The sequence below is a fragment of the Nycticebus coucang genome, chromosome 16 (genome assembly GCF_027406575.1).
Source record: "Nycticebus coucang isolate mNycCou1 chromosome 16, mNycCou1.pri, whole genome shotgun sequence".
Taxonomy (NCBI): Eukaryota; Metazoa; Chordata; class Mammalia; order Primates; family Lorisidae; genus Nycticebus; species Nycticebus coucang.
The window spans coordinates 38,989,839-39,008,302 of record NC_069795.1 but is presented as its reverse complement, the minus strand read 5'-3'; the positions used below and the strand labels follow the sequence as shown (position 1 = coordinate 39,008,302).

At 34.7% G+C, this 18,464-nt stretch overlaps 1 protein-coding gene across 3 annotated transcripts in view; it reads right to left on the bottom strand.

Moving 5' to 3' along the window:
* CADM2 (cell adhesion molecule 2) overlaps positions 1-18,464 on the bottom strand; it is a 1,073,247-nt gene that overhangs the window by 195,609 nt on the left and 859,174 nt on the right. The gene's annotated exons all lie outside the window — the stretch shown is intronic.

The window sequence follows — 18,464 nt, the reverse complement described above, 5'->3', positions numbered from 1 at the left end:
AAAGCAATTTCAGTAATGCTGACAAGCTTCAGACTTCTATGTGATTATGCAACATTGCCATGTAGATGTATTAAAAAAAATCTCAAACTTAAGAAACACCTAAAATGAACTACTTAATTACTCAACTTCTCCACCTCAGCCCTTCCCCACATATGCCACATGTTTGTTCTCCTTAATTCTTTACCATCAGGAAACAGCACCCTGCCCACTAAATTGTTCATGGTAGATATCCCTGGTGTCTTTCCATGTCTTCACCTCTCACGTAAGTAAGTTTTATAGATTCAGCTTCTAAAATCTCTTTAGATTCTATTTCTGATTAACCTCTCTACCACCAGCCTGGTCCGAGTTTACCTAACTATTCTTAACTACTAAGAATCTTTCTGGTTTCAGTTCAACGTGATTTTAAGCAGAAACAAATATTCACACCATTGTATCCAATATGACAACATTGTTGAGAGTAGTACGCAAACTTCAGGAAATATATAATAATCTGTATTTACTATAGGAGTTTCGTTTACGAAAAATTATAAAATAACCAGGAAAATAGCATACAAATATGACTGTTTCCTTTGTATTTTAAAAAGTGATAGTTGGTCCTGAAAATTGTTTTGGTTCCCAAGAAAAGACGTGAATTATTTTGTAGACCTCAAACATGGTAGGTGGCTGAACTTTCACTGTTGTTTGTAAAATGATTTTACATGAGAAGACAAATAGGAGAACAACTGTGAGCAATTTAAGAAAGATCACTCCGACAGAGAAGTCACAGCTGGAAAGAATCTTCACCTTCCTACGCTTATTTCAATTAATCATGAGAAACAATTGCAAAATGTCACAACTGTCCTCTAGCCTCTAAATTTAAACAGGAAATAGCTCATTCAATTATGAATTGTCTTGCAAAAATAATCCAAATCACAATTTTATATTAAACAGTTTTAGTATACTCTAATTAAATATTATACATAAAATGACTACAATGTTTACAGGAGAGAAAGGACTTTGAATTTCACACTGGAAGTACAATCTGTCTAAGTTTATGTGTAAAAGAAGACTGCTCTCAACTGGATCAAATTAGAAATAAGACCCTCCTTCAAATTATTTTGAATGCCTCTGTATTTGCTACAATATTCTGGAGGCTTCAGTATTCAGTAAGAATACTACAAAACTCAAATTATCTAGGCAAATAGAGTGACCATATTTCATTTACAAACACACACAGCAGATATCAAATTGTATACCACATATATTGGAAGAAGTTTCTAGTTTCAGATAGCTTTCTCAGAACACTATGATTAAATTTATATTAAATATGAGCCTTTATTAAGTATTTAAAATGCAATAATAATAACTCCGTGCAAACTGAAATAACTCAGAGACATCAATGCCAATACACAAGCACAGGGCAAAAAAATCCTACTGCCCACAAGGTAGGATGGTACATCTAATTGCACGAAAGTGGTATTCCAATAGACCATAACAGCTGTCACATACACACTGTTCAAGTTGGCCTCTGGTTTCCTTGTGTACCATAGATTGTTCTATTGTGACTGATAGACATAGTGATAAAAATCTCCTCAACCCTTCTTAAAGAGGATAGATTCTCTAGACCTATAGCTTCTATCATGAGCAGTCTTACCTATTTACTTGACCTTGAGATATTATTTTTGTCATTTTCAATCTGTCCCAAGACATTAAAACATTTTAGAAGCATGGAATTAATGGACAGTAAAATATAGCAATTTTTCATTCCTTATTACATATTTAGTCATCCTTAATGGTCCTTGAAAATATACTGACTTAAAAACATTTTTTATTATATTGGTGTAGATTAGCATGTCCCCAATGAAACATCTACCTGTTTAATCATCATCTTGGTGATACTGTGTATGCAGGAATATCTTACAGTAAAGTCACTGAGAAGTCCTATATCTAATATTCAGTGTGGTCTCATAAATCTGAATTTACTAAATTTGGACACATCTTATCTCTAGGGATGTCATTAAAGTCAAGCCCAAAATTGTTCTGCACAAAGCAAACAAAATAAATATAAGCTATCTCCTGAGTTTGGAAATCCTGGTGCTAACTACCTAGAGAAGATAATATAACGATTGATACACAAAATGTGGTGCTCATGATGAGGGAACCAGATAAGTAATACAGAATGTGTTTGTTTTTAAAGGAGTTTCTATATATGTTACATTCATGACATTAAATTAGGCATGACTGTTGCCAAATGATGAAGCTGGGTGTATTTTTGGGAAAAGGTTATTTTGAAATTCCAGATATGTTTAACAAGGTAAGAAAGTTAGCTATATTTAGAAAAATTCATTGTGGATTAAATTTCTTCAGAAAATAGACTGATGTCAAATTCCTTAAAGAGTACCACATATACACTTTCCATTTGTTCAAATGGAAAACATCATTAATCATTATCTTTAAAACAATATGTAATTCTACAAAAAGGTAAAATCTTACTGATTTTACTAAGACTGACTATAATCAGTGAATTGGTCAATAGAATTTCCCTGTATACATACAAGAACTTAGTTCATATTTAGGTGACATTCAACTGTGACAGAGATGGCTGACTGATGTACTGAAATCCAAGTTCCTTCTGCCATTCCATGTCTCTGGATGCGGTGGCCGTGAGAGTGACTATATTCCCTGGACTCTTCACTTCTTCAGGCCATCTGATTAATTTTTACTTAGTGCAATAGAAGAACTGTAGAATGCCTAAATTCATATTTTGACTCTTCTAATTATCAGCTGTTGAATTTAGTAAAGTTATTTAATTACTTTGAGTGTCAGTTTTTCATCTATATTATGTGCTAATAAAAGTCCCTCCTTCTAGTTTTATCATGAGGATTAAATGCAGTAGGCTAGTGCCTGGCATACAGTAAGCAATATGAAATCATTCATTGAAACTAAAAAAATTAGTCATCATTTCTTTAAGTTATTCCTTTCTTAAATTCAGCTTTGGGGGAAAATCATTTAAAATCACTAAAATAGTAAAGCAAAATTTATTTTTATTTCATTAAGATTGTGAAAATTAAGAATTCAAGGCAAAGCTAACATTAAATTTCTAATATAAGGGTTTTTAACTTAATGATTACCAAAAGATAAAATACCAGTACTATGTACTATAAGAAATGTTTTATTCCCTTAACACAATTATCTTCAATTTGTTTTTAGTTAAGTCTAAAAACTCCCTGAAATTTCAAATTCAGATCATTTTGCTTTTTAAAATTTCTGTTAGTTGTCTTATAATTGAATTACTGAATTATTTACTTTGAGAAACACTACACTGCATAAAACTAAGGTGAACATAAAATACAATTAGTCAAATATATATATATTTATTTCTGTAGATTTTTTTTTTTTGAGACAGTCATTATCAATAGTTATTCTTAGGGTTCAAAAGATTCTCTTGCTTTATCTTCCCAAGTAGCTGGGACAACAGTTAAAGTCACCACAATGCCCTAATTTTTCTTGCTCAGGCTGATCTCAAACTCCTGAGCTCTAGCTATCTTCCTGCCTTAGCATCCCAGAGTGCTAGGTTTACAGGCATGAGCCATCATGACCAGCCAAACATATATTTTTAAAATAAGATAACAAAGGAAATTAGCAAAAATCTTTATAAAGTCACTCCTTAACATCTATCCTACAATACCAGGGATAAGCATTAACAAATCAAACGCTGTGATGACAATTGTTGATAATTCAATTGATGCCTATCCTGAAAATCAATGGTTTTTAAGTAATGGAATATTTGAGATCAGTAAACTTCCTTGCTGATCTATTCAGTTTTGATTAACTCCCCCAACCAGTCCAGATAATTTGTTGTTGTAAAGATTAGTTAATATGTAATGATAAAAATGTTTCATAGGAGAAACAATCACCACTTTGTCAAAAAAATTTCTTTCATGGGTATTAAAAGGAAATTAACTACTGAATGAAAAATAAGCCTATTGATTTCATGAAGAAAATTAAACAAGGGAACAGTTATATGTTTATCCTGACTTCCATGAAACTATTAATTGAGTTAAGTATCATACGACGTCCTGATATGAGAACAGAAAATAATAGGAAAGTAGAACTGGTTTGGCCAAGAAAACTAAAAATAATAATAATAATAAGCATAGTTTTGTGACTGAATAGCATATACTCAATAATTTAAAGTTTACCTTCTCCAGAGTTATAACACTAAAGCAATTAAAAATGTAATTGTTTATTCATTTATAGCTCTTTTGATGGATTCTGACTTTTATTAATATCAGTAACATGATAGAAGATTACACCCACATCCTTGTTTGGCCAACTGTTTTCTGAGACAATTTGACAGTTTCTATTGTGCCATTCCGTACTCTGAAGGAAACTTGTAACTCATTAAAAAATGACAGAAAATATTTTTATACTTAAGAACGTTTTTTAAGATTTAATAATAAAATACACTCTCATACAAATGAGCATTTCCCAAAGAAAGCAGTTTGAGAATTTAAATCTTATTTTCTGATCCCTTATTTTTCTGAAAATCTGCCTTGTATCAATCCCTGTGTAGGCGATTGCTTATGTTATTTTAGCAAATCTTACCTCAATGACTACAATGAAAATGTTGATTCTTCGAGATTCATATAGATACCAAATTAATAAAAACATATCATTGATTGTTCATTGTTTTTGTTTTACTTTGTTAATTTAGAGGATTTAATAAGTTTCTTAATGTGTTCTGTATTTTGTTGGTGACATTATGCTAATAAATCCTATCTTGTGTAAATTAGTATGCCAGAGTGGAAGTTATTAACAACCTGACATACTGTTAATATCAACATCATTACTGTTACTGTTTCATTTTTCCTAAATGACATCAGGAGGGCCCTCAAAGACCATGGTGCTGATATCAAATACATTGTGACTTGCAAATAATATCCTGATTTATAGGAGTCCTCGCAACACAATTGGGCACTTCTACCAACAAAACAGATCCCATCCCAGCACTAAACTCATTCTGGTGGTGTGTTATACTTGTTACCATACTTGTGTGATAACAGTCAAAGGGAAATACAGGTACATAATTTTAAGTTATATTTGAATTGCCACTTAATTATAAGTATTTATACACCCTTAAAACTCAGTAGCTTTGCCAAAATATTCTCTGAATATCCTGTCTCTTGAACTTTTAAACCCATTTATTCTGGGGCGGCGCCTGTGGCTCAGTCGGTAAGGCGCCGGCCCCATATACCAAGGGTGGCGGGTTCAAGCCCAGCCCCAGCGAAACTGCAACAAAAAATAGCCGGGCATTGTGGTGGCTGCCTGTAGTCCCAGCTACTCGGGAGGCTGAGGCAAGAGAATCGCTTAAGCCCCAGGAGTTGGAGGTTGCTGTGAGCTGTGTGAGGCCACGGCACTCTACCGAGGGCCATAAAGTGAGACTCTGTCTCTACAAAAAAAAAAAAAAAAAAAAAAAACCCATTTATTCTGGATAAAATAGTCTTGAATAGTTACAAATTGGCATAAAAGAAATGAAAACACAAAAAAATGTACTTGTTTCCATGTTCCCCAGTGTTCCTTTATGGCTCTGTTGCTCAGTCATCCTAGGGGACAGTGACTGCTCTACATACAGTGATTGAATGAGTACATGAATGAATGAATGGTGACTTTTCAAAATGAAGCATTCAGCAATAGAATTTTAAAATGCAAGACTAGGAAAAATTCTAAACAGTAATTTTTTCAGTAAAAATGCAGTAATGTCGCTATTATTAAAATGTTTTTACTCTTATGACCCTGTGTATACTAAAGTTTGACACCTAACATAAAATCATAAGAGTAATCACAACATCTCAGAATTTAATTGCCTTTGCTGTACTCCTCTCAGTCTCTTGTAAGGAAGGTTAGACTGTAATTTCTTTCTTTCACTTGGAATTCTCTTGTGTCCAGTTACCCAGAGACAGAACCTAGTATAGCCCAGGCAGTCTTAGCCCCACAGCACATGAAGAGCCCAGCTCTATAGCAATGAAGAATTTAGTATGAGTCCAGGGCCACCAGTAAAACATGATTCTGGTACAGTGCCAAGTCTCGGAGGCCCCACCAAGGCATTTCTGAAGATACTCAGATCTCTCCCCCCAGATTTTTGACCACCATTTAAAAAGCTTACCCTTACAAGAACAGCTTAACTCCTTTTTATAAAAGAAACACCTCATACCTGATCCTCTTTGAATATAAGTATAGGAAAGGGTGAAAAATCCTCAGACCCTGAACGCTGAGACAGAGAGAGACCTTTCCAGTCAGTCATCTGACCCTAGAGTATATCTGGCCAGGTCCACCAGCTTGCTCCTGCTAACCATCTTGTAAATGTTGGGGAACCAGCCCCAAAGGTCACAGTGGTTCTTTCCCAGTGCTTGGTGGAGATAGGAGAATGAAGGAAAATGAAAAGACAGACACAGATTTAAAGTTTTGGGAACAGCATGGGCCTCGAGATCTCTGCCCCTTATTGAGAGGATCCAGCAAAGACCCTGACTCTGGGCTGGTTGTGTGTTTATTTCAGACATCCAGCAGGGGAATGTCAACCCTTACGTCATAGTTATTGCTGGCTTGTATTTCCCAATTAAACTATGTCTTAAGCTAGCTACTTCAATCAAATTGATGCACTTTCTGTTTAGCCTGGAACAGAGTGACCCAGTCCAAACACAGGACACCAGAAGCAGACCCTATTCAGACCACACACACAAATTCATCCAGGAGCGATTAGACACCTGGAAATTTGTGGGGGTGACTCTGGCCATGCCATACTGAGAAATAGGAAAAAGAGGATACTGTCTCTCACCTTGGCAAGAGGTTTACTCTCAGTGAGACAAGGCGTCCTTGCCAATCTCCAGCCTGTCTGCCCCCTTGTCTGTAACTGTCTCCAACTCCCAGCATCAACTCTCCGTGACAGAGCAGCTGTGCTGCCTCCCAGATTGTGCTGGGGAAGAGATGGAGCTTTACCAATGTCTTTTTTATTACTTTAATGGGCCAGATCATGGCTGTGGCTCTTACAACCAGCTGGAGAAACCTCAGTATAGAAGTCATAATCTGAATGGGTCCATGCTGCTGTTGATCCACATCCCTCCAGTCCCCGGGTTTCTTCTGCCCATCCTCTGCAGCCGGTTTCTTAATTCAATTCCAAAACTACTTATAATAAACAATTGAATATTGGCTTTAAACTTATTAAATCATTATTTCTAGCAATGTAAGCACATCAAGGTGTGACTCTTCCCTTAAATGCCCATATGCCACCCTCAGAAAAGTTGGTACCAGGATAAACTGCTTAAACATCAAATGTTGCCTACGACTCATCTTTGATGGGAATTATATCATAAAAAAAAGTCACCCTTGAAGAAGCTTGTTAACGAGGATCACCTGAGAGCCCTGGAAATGGTGTGTGTGTGTGTGTGTATAAATTCATTATATTTAGTTTACATATGTGGACGTTATTAATATAGAAATATCAGGGACAATTAGAAGATTAGATTCAAAATCAAAAGTTTATATTTTAGATTTGTTTTTCATCTGTGGTTATTTATATATAGTAATACATGAAAAACAAATGCTGATTTTAATCATTGGCGAACTGAATATTTACTTCAGAAAGTTATGCGCTGAAATCATTCCAAGTCTGACTAAACAGAAAGTTGCATTTTTGTCATGCTTTATTCTCACTTTCATCTCTTTTCTTCTCTCATTTAGGAGTGTATGTTGTGGCTATATCCATCCCCTTAAAGCTAGAGCCAAAATAGGACTTTTATGTTTTTGATGGCATTTATTCTTTTAAAAAAATTTAAAACGTGGTCTTGCCCAGTGGTTTATGACTATAATCCCAACACTTAGTATATGACTGTAATCCCAGTACTTTTGGGATCTCCAGGTAGGAGGATCACTTAGAACCAGGAATTTGAGATCATCTTGAGCAACATTGCATGACCTGTCTCTACAAAAAAACTAAAAAAAAAAAAAATTACTGGTGCATGATGGTGCATGCCCTTTGGTTAGAGCTGCCTAGGAAGCTAAGGCAGGAGGATTGCTTGTGTCCAGGAGTTCAAGACTACAGTGAGCTGTGATCTAACTGCTGCATTCCAGCCTGGGCTAAAAAGAACAAATTATATAAAAATAAAATAACATATAATAAAATATCTCTTTATTACAAAAAACTAAAGAAGGAAATATGATAACTGTAACTTGCCAAAGGACATAAAATCATAGAGAACTCTAAATTTGGCCCATCAAACCACAACCTGTTCTTCAGGACAGCAAATTAAGTCCTCTTCTCTAAACATCCATTATTCTATTAGATAGAAAAAAAGTCTCTGGAGCTAAGTGGAAATGCTTTCAGATTTACTTCATTCAATATGATATTGTCTGTGGGTTTGTTGTAGATGGACTATATGAGTTTAAGAAATGTCCCATCTCTGCCTATTTTCTTAAGTGTTCTTGACAGAAAAGGATGCTGAATTTTGTCGAATTCTTGTTCTGCATCTATGGAAAGATCATATGGTCTTTGTTTTTGCTTCTATTTATGTGGTGAATTACATTTATGGATTTATGTATGTTAAAACAAACCTGCATCCCTGGGATAAAGCCCATCTAATCATTACATATAAGTTTTTAAATATGTAGTTGTATTTTGTTTGCTAAGACCTTACTGAATATTTTTTGTGCTGATATTCATTAATAGCATCAGTCTGTAATTTTCCATTTTTCCTTCCTGGTTTGGGCATCAGGGTGATACTTGCTTCATAGAATGTGTTGGGGAGGGTTGCTGCCCTATGTTGTTTAATAGGTTCTGCACTATAGGTACTAGCTCCTCTTTGATGGTTTGGTAGAATTTTGATGTAAAACCTTCCAGATCAGGACTGCTTTTTGAAGGTTTTTAAGTATCATTGCAATTTTGTTGCTAGCTATCAATCTATTCAAAATTTCTAAGTTTTTCTGATTGACTTTAGGAAAAATCATTTTATCACAAGGACATTTGCACTGCAATGTTTATTGCAGCTCAATTCACAATTGCCAAGATGCGTAAACAAGCCAAGTGCCATCAACCCATGAATGGATTAATAAACTGTGTTATATGTATGCCATGGAATACTACTCATCTGTTAAAAAGATGGAGGCTTTACATCTTTTGTATTTACGTGGATAGAATTGAAGCACATTTTTCTTAGTAAAGTATCACAAAATTGGAGAAGTAAGAATCCAATATACTCAATAATAATATCAAAGCAACAGAAGAACAACTACACACCCACATGAGAGAAAAATACAAGCAAGGTAAACTCTCACTTAACGTGTATAATGTAAGGGTGTTCAGCACACCCCCTGGATGAAGGGCTCAACTACAATTTGAACTTTACCTTAGAAACACAAACAATGTAACCTAATCATTTGCACCCTCATATTAGTCTGGAAAAAAATAAAAATAAAAATAAAAATCTCCAGGGCTTAGAAATCTCTGATAACTGGATTATCTCATGTGTTCCTCTCAAGAACTCTGAGGAATATTATTAAAAATATTATCTGCTGGGCGGCGCCTGTGGCTCAGTCGGTAAGGCGCCGGCCCCATATACCGAGGGTGGCGGGTTCAAACCCGGCCCCGGCCAAACTGCAACCAAAAAATAGCCGGGCGTTGTGGCGGGCGCCTGTAGCCCCAGCTACTCGGGAGGCTGAGGCAAGAGAATCGCTTAAGCCCAGGAGCTGGAGGTTGCTGTGAGCTGTGTGAGGCCACGGCACTCTACCGAGGGCCATAAAGTGAGACTCTGTCTCTACAAAAAAAAAAAAAAATATATTATCTGCATTAAAGAGATGAAGAAACTAAAACTTGGACGGCTTCAGTAATATGTTCAGTGATATGCAACTATGGAGAGGTGTTAAGGAGAATGGCCCCACATTTTCTGGCTGCAGAACCAAAATTCTTTTTTTTTCTTTTCTTTTCTTTCGTTCTTTTTTAATTAAATCATAGCTGTGTACATTAATGCGATCATGGGTCACTATCTTTTTTTTTTTTGTGGAGATAGAGTCTCACCTTTTCACCATCTATAGATTGCTGTGGCATCATAACTCACAGCAACCTCAAACTCTTGAGCTCAAGCAATTCTCTTGCCTCACCCTCTCAAGTAGCTGGAACTACAGGTGCCCACCACAATACCCAGCTATTTTTAGAGGCAGGGTCTCACTCTTCCTCAGGCTCAGGTCTCAAACCTGTGAGCTCAGGCAATCTACCTGCTTTGGTCTCCCACAGTGCTAGGATCAGAATATTAAAACACTGCACTCCGAGGTACTAGAAATATCATTTAAACATATAAGATTGGTTTTGTATTAACTGATCCACCTAAACACCTATGCACATAAATACATACTGGTTTTTTTGTTTGTTTGTTTTGGTTTGGTTTGGTTTGGTGTTTTTGAGACAGAGTCTTAAGCTCTTGCCCTTGGTAGAGTGCTATGACGTCCATAAATCCATACTGTTTTCTGGAAAGATTTATAATGAAAATTTTTGTTCAAGTCTAATGTTTGGAATGTCATGGATCACACTTGCGGTGGAGTTCCTCCTAGAGATTTAGCTTCTTTTGTCTAATAGCAGCACTGGGCGATCTTCAAATGTACTGCTGGGCTTGGGAGAAAAGCCAGATTAAACATCTATTAGTGATAATCCTACTCATGGTTAGTACTTTTTCCTCCTTAATACTATAAAGGTATCTACACACAATCTGATAAGAAAAAGTCAGATTAGCTATTTATTATTTTCACATATCGAAGTAATAGAATGGTTAGAAAAGGTTATATAAATATTTATTTAAAAAAATTATTTGTATTAATTTTTTTTAAGAGATAGGATCTCTTAAACTCCCAGACTGGAGTGCATTGGTACAATCATAGCTCAGTGCTTCTTGTATATCTAAATACCATGGTAATTTTCAAAGCATATGATAATTCCAACCACTTAATTATGGTTATATAATTTCCTTTTCCTATCTCCTCTGCAAATATACATACATACTCCTAGTATGTAATTAAAATTAGCCATTTAGGTTTTGTTTTTATAGATAGCACCTGTTATGGCTGTTATATGAATACATGCCTACAATTATATATCATTTTTATATTTTTAATCAGGTATCTAATATATGGGGATCAATGTACAAATTTTTTTGTGTACACGATCTACTACTTTATGAATCTGATATCTAATTAATTAATCTATAACCATTTGTTATAGGCTTGCCTTCTATAACAGTAAGAGTAAAATCATGTTAACTAAAAAAAGATACAAGATTGATTTCAATGAGCAGTAGAGAAATTGGATTAAAACATATGAAGCAAATGCTCTATCTCAGTTCCTCAGTGAGCTTTGCAGAGAAGGAAGGGGTGTGAGACACGGCTTTCCTGCTTCCTAATCTTGCCAAGAAGATATGTGATGGTGCCTCGTCTCTGGGATGGCTTTCCGAACAAAATTTAGATTTGAGATAAATTTAAGTAACCGTGAACAGGAAATCAGTTGACCCACGAATCTCATTGATCCAAGTCTAGTTTTTCCACGAAGCTTTGACAAAATAATAGCAGGTGTCCTGGTCTGAAAGGGCAACATTTTTTTGAAAGCGGGTTGAGGAAAGAAGGCAAATATAACTTGCATTCAAGCAGAACATTTTATTTTCTCTATCACTTCAGCTGTTGTTCCTCATCTCCAGAGGCTGCCAGCCATGGCCATTTGGGAAGTCACAATGGATCTATTCTATTCAATCCTCTTGTGGGGATAGGTCATTACACAGGCAGTGTGGGACTTCCCAGAACAGATTTTCCTTCTAGTGCTAATTTGTTTTTCTCTGGAGCAATACGCAGAGAAACTAATCATGAGGGTTCATCGTGAATGTTTTCTTGGTAGACATTTTTAACCTCTGTAGCAGCTACAGGATTGGAAAATATATGCATTAAATCAGTTACATTTTTTTAAATCGTAAAAGGTATAACACATTAATAATATGTGTGCAATAAGGAATTTTATTACAGTTAATAAACATGCATTAAAATTAGTTACAAGACAGAACTATGCTTTTACAAACATGTACCCTGAAAATTTTCTAACAATATTATATGGAATTCTGAATAGAGGTATATCAATGAAATTAGATAGATTATAGTCATTTAAAAGTCAAGGAAATTTGTGATAGATTCTGTGATTATCTGCTTAAACGTTAATATTAAACAAAGAAAAATTTAATATGCATGTGTCTCTGCTGCTAGTGCCTTTACTGGTGCATAGTTATAAACAAAGTCTTTTAATTTCAACAAATGTCATGTTATTCTAAATCTTAATTATGTGTGCTAGAGGCACTGGAGACAGTCTTCCCCTTGCTCTGACTACCAACAATATGGATTGATTGGGTATCATTAGAATCCAAGGTCAAAATAAAATATTGACAGACTTTAGCTTGAAACCTGTATTTCAGGATAGCGATATGGACTGCTTTTGAAGTTAGGAAGTTTCCTCTAATGGGAATAGTCAAACAAATTTTAATTGAGTATTTGAAAGAATATAGAAATGAAGGTTACATCAGAAAGATGATAGGCCTGGATTAACTTTAATCACCTTCAAATGCCAGGGTTCATATTTTCTAAAAAATTTACACTAAATTCATAAGGCACGGGACTTGTGGTCCCTTCCCTGTATCTCTTTTTTGTCATACAAACTTCTTTCTTTCCCTATATATAATTCTCACCTGGCACTGGAAAAGGCTTTTAAAAATGTGCCTAATAAATATCATTATCTGTATCTGTATTGTAGTGGCCAATTTTAAGGTTTGCAATTGTCAATTTTCTCTCTGAAGGTTTTCGTGTTATAAGTGATTATACCATAATATTCAATATAATCAATTCTTTAACTGAGCATTTACTTTTCTTCTCCTGAACTCCAATCATTCTATAATATTGATTAGTATATTATTTCAAATACCACATTATAATAAGAATTATAATATCAACTATTGTAAACCAATTTAGAATCACTGAATGAATCACTTGAATGATGATTATTCAGTAGTAATATATACCATATGCAGTGGCATTGAGCTTAGTTTTTGCTTTTTGATAGCAATTAAAAGTTTTAAAACTCTACGTATGTCTAGTTCATAATTTAATTTGCAAAATAAATATTGGAGAGTTAATTTTTATTATATGATATAAATTTATAACAGTTATTACAATTGTACATATATAACTAAAAAGCAGTAAGTTTATCTTGAATGTTATAAAAGTATAGTTTATTATTATACAAATAAAAATTAGCTTGGGCAGCGTTTTATCTTAAGGGAGATTGCAAGTAACACTGGTTCACTAAGACAAAATGGACAGTAAATTCCTTAAAAGAGAATACAGATTGTTTTATTTCATATAATTGAATACATCGAGTGTTAATCAGTTTCTTTAACTGAATTGATGGACTAATTTGAATCCTAGTTGTTTGAAAAAAACATTTAGCCCTTTTAAAAACTGAAAATCAAAATATTTCAGTTTTTTTACATAATCAGAATTATAAATATGTGAATACATGAGAATACTCCTGATGCAAATGAAAAGACTACAAATAACTATGATTTCGTATAGTAAGTCTTAGGGAGGGCTTCTGGTGAATACTAAATTGTAAATCATAGATACCCCTATTGCAACAAAGAAAGTGGGTGTTGTCATTTGTTTTCCCTAAAAATGGAGGAAAAACAGAAACACAGCTCAAAAGCTAATTAAACTTGCTGCAACAGAAATGAAACCATTTTGGTGCAACTTATTAAAGGGAAAATGCTGTGAAATTAACAGTAATCAAAAGCTAATTAAGGTTGATGCAATAGGAACAGTCAAAGAATGCTTGATAACATTTATTGAACTCAAGAAACATGGCTGTCAATGAAAAAGGACATGTAGAATAAAATTCAAGCAATTATAAGAAAAAAAGTTGAAAGAATGCAATAGCACTGTATATATAAATACAGAGAAATGTGAAATAAATAATTTCTGCTAGAATCTTGACTTTACTCAATGAATATGTTGCCGAGAGACAGCAAATGACACTATCTTTTCTTTTCTTCTTATTACCCATAATTATTTCACTCTCAGATGGCAATGATAGTTCTTTTGTACTACATGAACTATTTCATAAGATCTCTAAAGAACACATAGTCATTTACTTAGTCTAATATATGGTAACTAAATTCAATGTTTTTCCTGAATGAGTAATGTAAAGGCATAGGATTTTGATGGTTTCCTTCTCATTGTAAAATGAGGGAGTGACCCTGACTTCCACATTTGCAATTGTGAGATGTGATTGGCTGTGTTATTTCAGTGTCACGTCCCTTCATATTTACTAATGCCAATGAGATAGAAAGCTAACTGTGTGCTTGAGGAAAGTACAGCAACTGCACGTACATTCACTGAGCTCCATAACACAGGAGGCAGAGTAGCGAGCCCAAAAAAAGAGTGGCAAGGTTAAGCGAGAACAAAGAACGAAGAGTAATAACCACTTTTGATTGTTTGTTATTATTTATTATTAGGCTTTTTCATAAGACCTAAGTACAGAGGAGCAAAATATATAAATAATAAAAGCAACCATTATAAATATTGCAAAAAGGACGATGATATATAAGAATAGGAAATTCCATATAATTTGGAATACTCTTCTTCAATTGAATAGGACAGAGATTGTTCCATTTCAATAACTGCACAGAGGGCTGATGTTGATAGTAAAACAAAAGAAAAAACAATCAAAGCAGAAAGTTTTTTAATTCTTCTTAGGCACTTTTGTTCCCAGTGAGTTATAGACACTAGGTGAGCAGCAATGTTAATTAGGGTACTACAGTTCTTGGCACTTAGATTTGCTTCAGGGAAAAATAGCCGTGAAGAGTAGGCATCTAGCACTAGACTATGATTCTTAAACTTACATGCACATATTTAAGAGAGGGGCTTGGTAAAGCATGTGTTTTACTGAAATTCTGATTCAGTAGGTCGAGTAATCTAAGACATTTGAAATTTTAACAAGCACTCCCGAGTGGACTTGCAGTAGGGCCTTTTAATTACATTTTGAACTATAGGTTATTAGTTCTTTATAGGCTGTTAATTGTTTATTCAATTTTGGACTATCCAAGTCACTTTCATTTCCTTCAGAAACTTAACCCTATTTTATTATTGGAACTGGGCAAAAAAAAAAAATCAATCTATGATTGGTATTTTATATATTGTACATGTCTAAAACTATATAGTGCAAAATCAATAAGAAGTGATCTAGTTAAATGCCTGATGATTTTTGATTTTGGCTGCACGTCAAAATTACCAAAGGACTCTTTGAAATACCATTACTAGTGTCAGGCTCCAAACCAACCCGACCAATCTCAGGAGGTGGGTCTGAATATCTGTAGTGTAAAATCTGCACCAGATGATACTGAGCTATGTCAAAGATCGACACCAATAGTACAGTGGTTAGAGCAATTTATGAACAATATTTTCTAATAAGAAATTTTGAAATTTCTGATAAACTTAATTACTATAGGATCCGATTTACTCCTCTGTGCCAACGTGATGATGGCAAGGCTTTGATTGATTTATTTTCCATTTTTTTCTGAATTGCTACTTTAACTCTTTTGGGTTAATTTCTCTTTTCTTCTGAGAAGTTTATAGCTTATTTTTGGTACTTAATGGGCATGTCTGCCTTCACAGTGGTTCCCTACTCCGGATACTGGATACTTCTTCATCTGTCCATACTTTGTGTTCACTCATCTCCACCCAAACCATCAGTTAGTAGTATGGAGTGGACTCCCAACCAAAGACCAAAGAAGAAAAAATCAGACCTCGTTCCCTAAGCCTTTTCTATAATACATACATAATATTGCAATTTTAATAGTATTTTCCTTTACTTTAATTTTTTAAGGATAGTCAAGTGAAGCAGTGGGAGTAGAGAAGGAACAAGAAATCTGTAACTGGTTGTGATCAATTAGTTGTAATTATCACTGCACTCAGACTAGCCATTTTTTTCCTTTCTTAAAATGTGTATACAATTTTTGGTACCCTCTGTATATGCACAGAGGGTATACACACACAGAAAGATAAATCCTACTCTATTCTTGGAAGCCAAATTTTGAACACATTACAAGTTGGCAGCCATGTTTCTATCACGTTCAACAAGCCAGTCACTCCCGGAGAGCATGAAGGCAATAAACGTGAGCAAATGGCATTCAGATCAAGATTGCAATTGATTCGGAGGTATAATTTATCCCATTTCTTCCCACTGTTGAATCACCAATACATTGCCTATTATGTGAACCTGAGCCATCTTGGGTATTCATCACTTGTGTCCAAAACAGTCGTGGACTTCAGAATCTTGTTCTACCTCTTCTCCCTACCATGCCGCATCCCACAACTACTTTGACCTTCTCTAAAGATCTTCCACGGGAAAATCCTACAACAAAACAGGTTCTGCTCTGTCTCTTTCCATTCCATACTCTTCACATCTCCTGGGGATGAATAATAAGGTCATTGGACCAAAGTGTTTTTTAAAGGCACCATTCCATTATTATTTATAATAGCTTTAAAATTTCAAAACAAAAACTAAACATAGATGACTAAACTAGAATTGTTTACTTTTCGAAAAAAACATACTACAGGTAGAACACTTTAAATAAATATTTTGTAGAAACCATAGTAATGGTTTAAAAAACTACTTAGGAATACTTAATACGAGCTAGAAAGTAGTCTAAAAACTCCTTTTCCTCTTCACAAACTACAGGCTGGGTTGCACAGCATTCTGTGTTTAGAAAAGTTTCCTATTTGGCTTAAAGCTTCAATGTGGTGCCATGATCTGCTGTTGCCAACTTGATATAAGTCATAAAGTATGAACAAAAGGCCCCACATTTTTATTTTTCCCTGTGCCCACGGATTATGTAGCCAGTATTGACCCATGAGATAAATTTTTCTTTTTATTTATTTTTTATTTGTCTCTGTTTAAAGATGCAGAAGCTTCATTTCTTTTTCAAATTCATATAGCTTGTAAGTCATTGAATGAAATTCCCACACTGGACAGAAGCCCCATGGACTGGTTCCTTGAGACAGAGATGTGAAATTCTAATTGAGCATATAGAAGAAATACTTACATAAAAAGTTGCCAAAAAAAAAGAATAAATTTGAAGCTTATCTGAATGACCAAAAATTTCTAATTTCTGATTTATATGTGCAAGTGATAATGTCCCTGTTAATTGTGGTACCTGTATCTTATAACAGTGGGTTGTCTATTATAAGACTGGAGGAACTAAACGCATAATTAGCAATTACGGATGTGACTTTCTTCAACCTTTTTTTATCACAGTGTCTCAGGTAAATAATTTCCTAATACTACTCAGGATAGGGTGTCAGCACACATTGAACTGTACCATAAGGTAGCCGAGACCTTCAATTTTCAGAGAAGATAACACTGTCTCATGTGCCGTAATCAGTAAGTTCAAATTCTTAAATGGTGAATTAGGAGTCACCTGAAGTCACTTTGTTCATGACCTGAACGGTGCATGTTCTTGTGCCTCACTTGTCAGTCACTAACCAAGCTGAACGGATGCCCTATTGCTCCAATCAAAACCCTTAAACACAAACTCCGGAATCAATAGATTGATACTCAGTTTCATGGAAGAGGAAGATAGCTTTGAAATACCAGTTCAGTTTTAGTCATGTAGGAGGCATCTTCTTTGAAGTTTCCCTGATCATCTTCTTTGGTACGCAACATAAATCACTCCAGTTCAGTTTCTATTACCCTCTATTCCAGGCCCATTAAATCTTTCCAAATAGATATCCTTTATGTCACACACGCACAGTGAAATTCAAGGCCTTTTTTTTATCATATAGTTAAGGGGTGCCACATACTGCTCTCAAACACAGAGAGTAATTTCCACATTTTAAAGTAACAAATTAATCTTGACCTCTGCTATTGACTTTTGAAGAAGGAGTCTAATCTTCTAGGCCTTCATCAGTTTGCCTCTGAAAATTTCTAATTATCTTTAGCAGTCAGCAGAAGGTAGAAGGAATCAGAACCTGAAGCCATATGTGACCACAATATCTTTTCTTTCACTGAAATAAATTATTATCCAGACCGATATCAAATAGCAAATGATCATTTTAGCAATCATGCCCTTTGGGCTTTTAAAAAACGATTCTCAACTTACTACACTAAGAAGATGCACTTCACTAGAGAGTTACTCCACTCTTGGAAAGGACTTTTTTTCTTTTTCCCCAGAAAGCTCTTTACAGAAGTGCTGATAAAAGGTCAGATGCTATCACAGTGCTTTAGTCCCTTTATTACAAGTCACTAACATTATTTTTATTTTATCTGGCATCTAAAAACTAAAACTCTTTTTCAAAACTGCCCAGATGTGGGCAATTATGACATTAAAAACTTGACCATTATGCATGTAACAAAATTACAT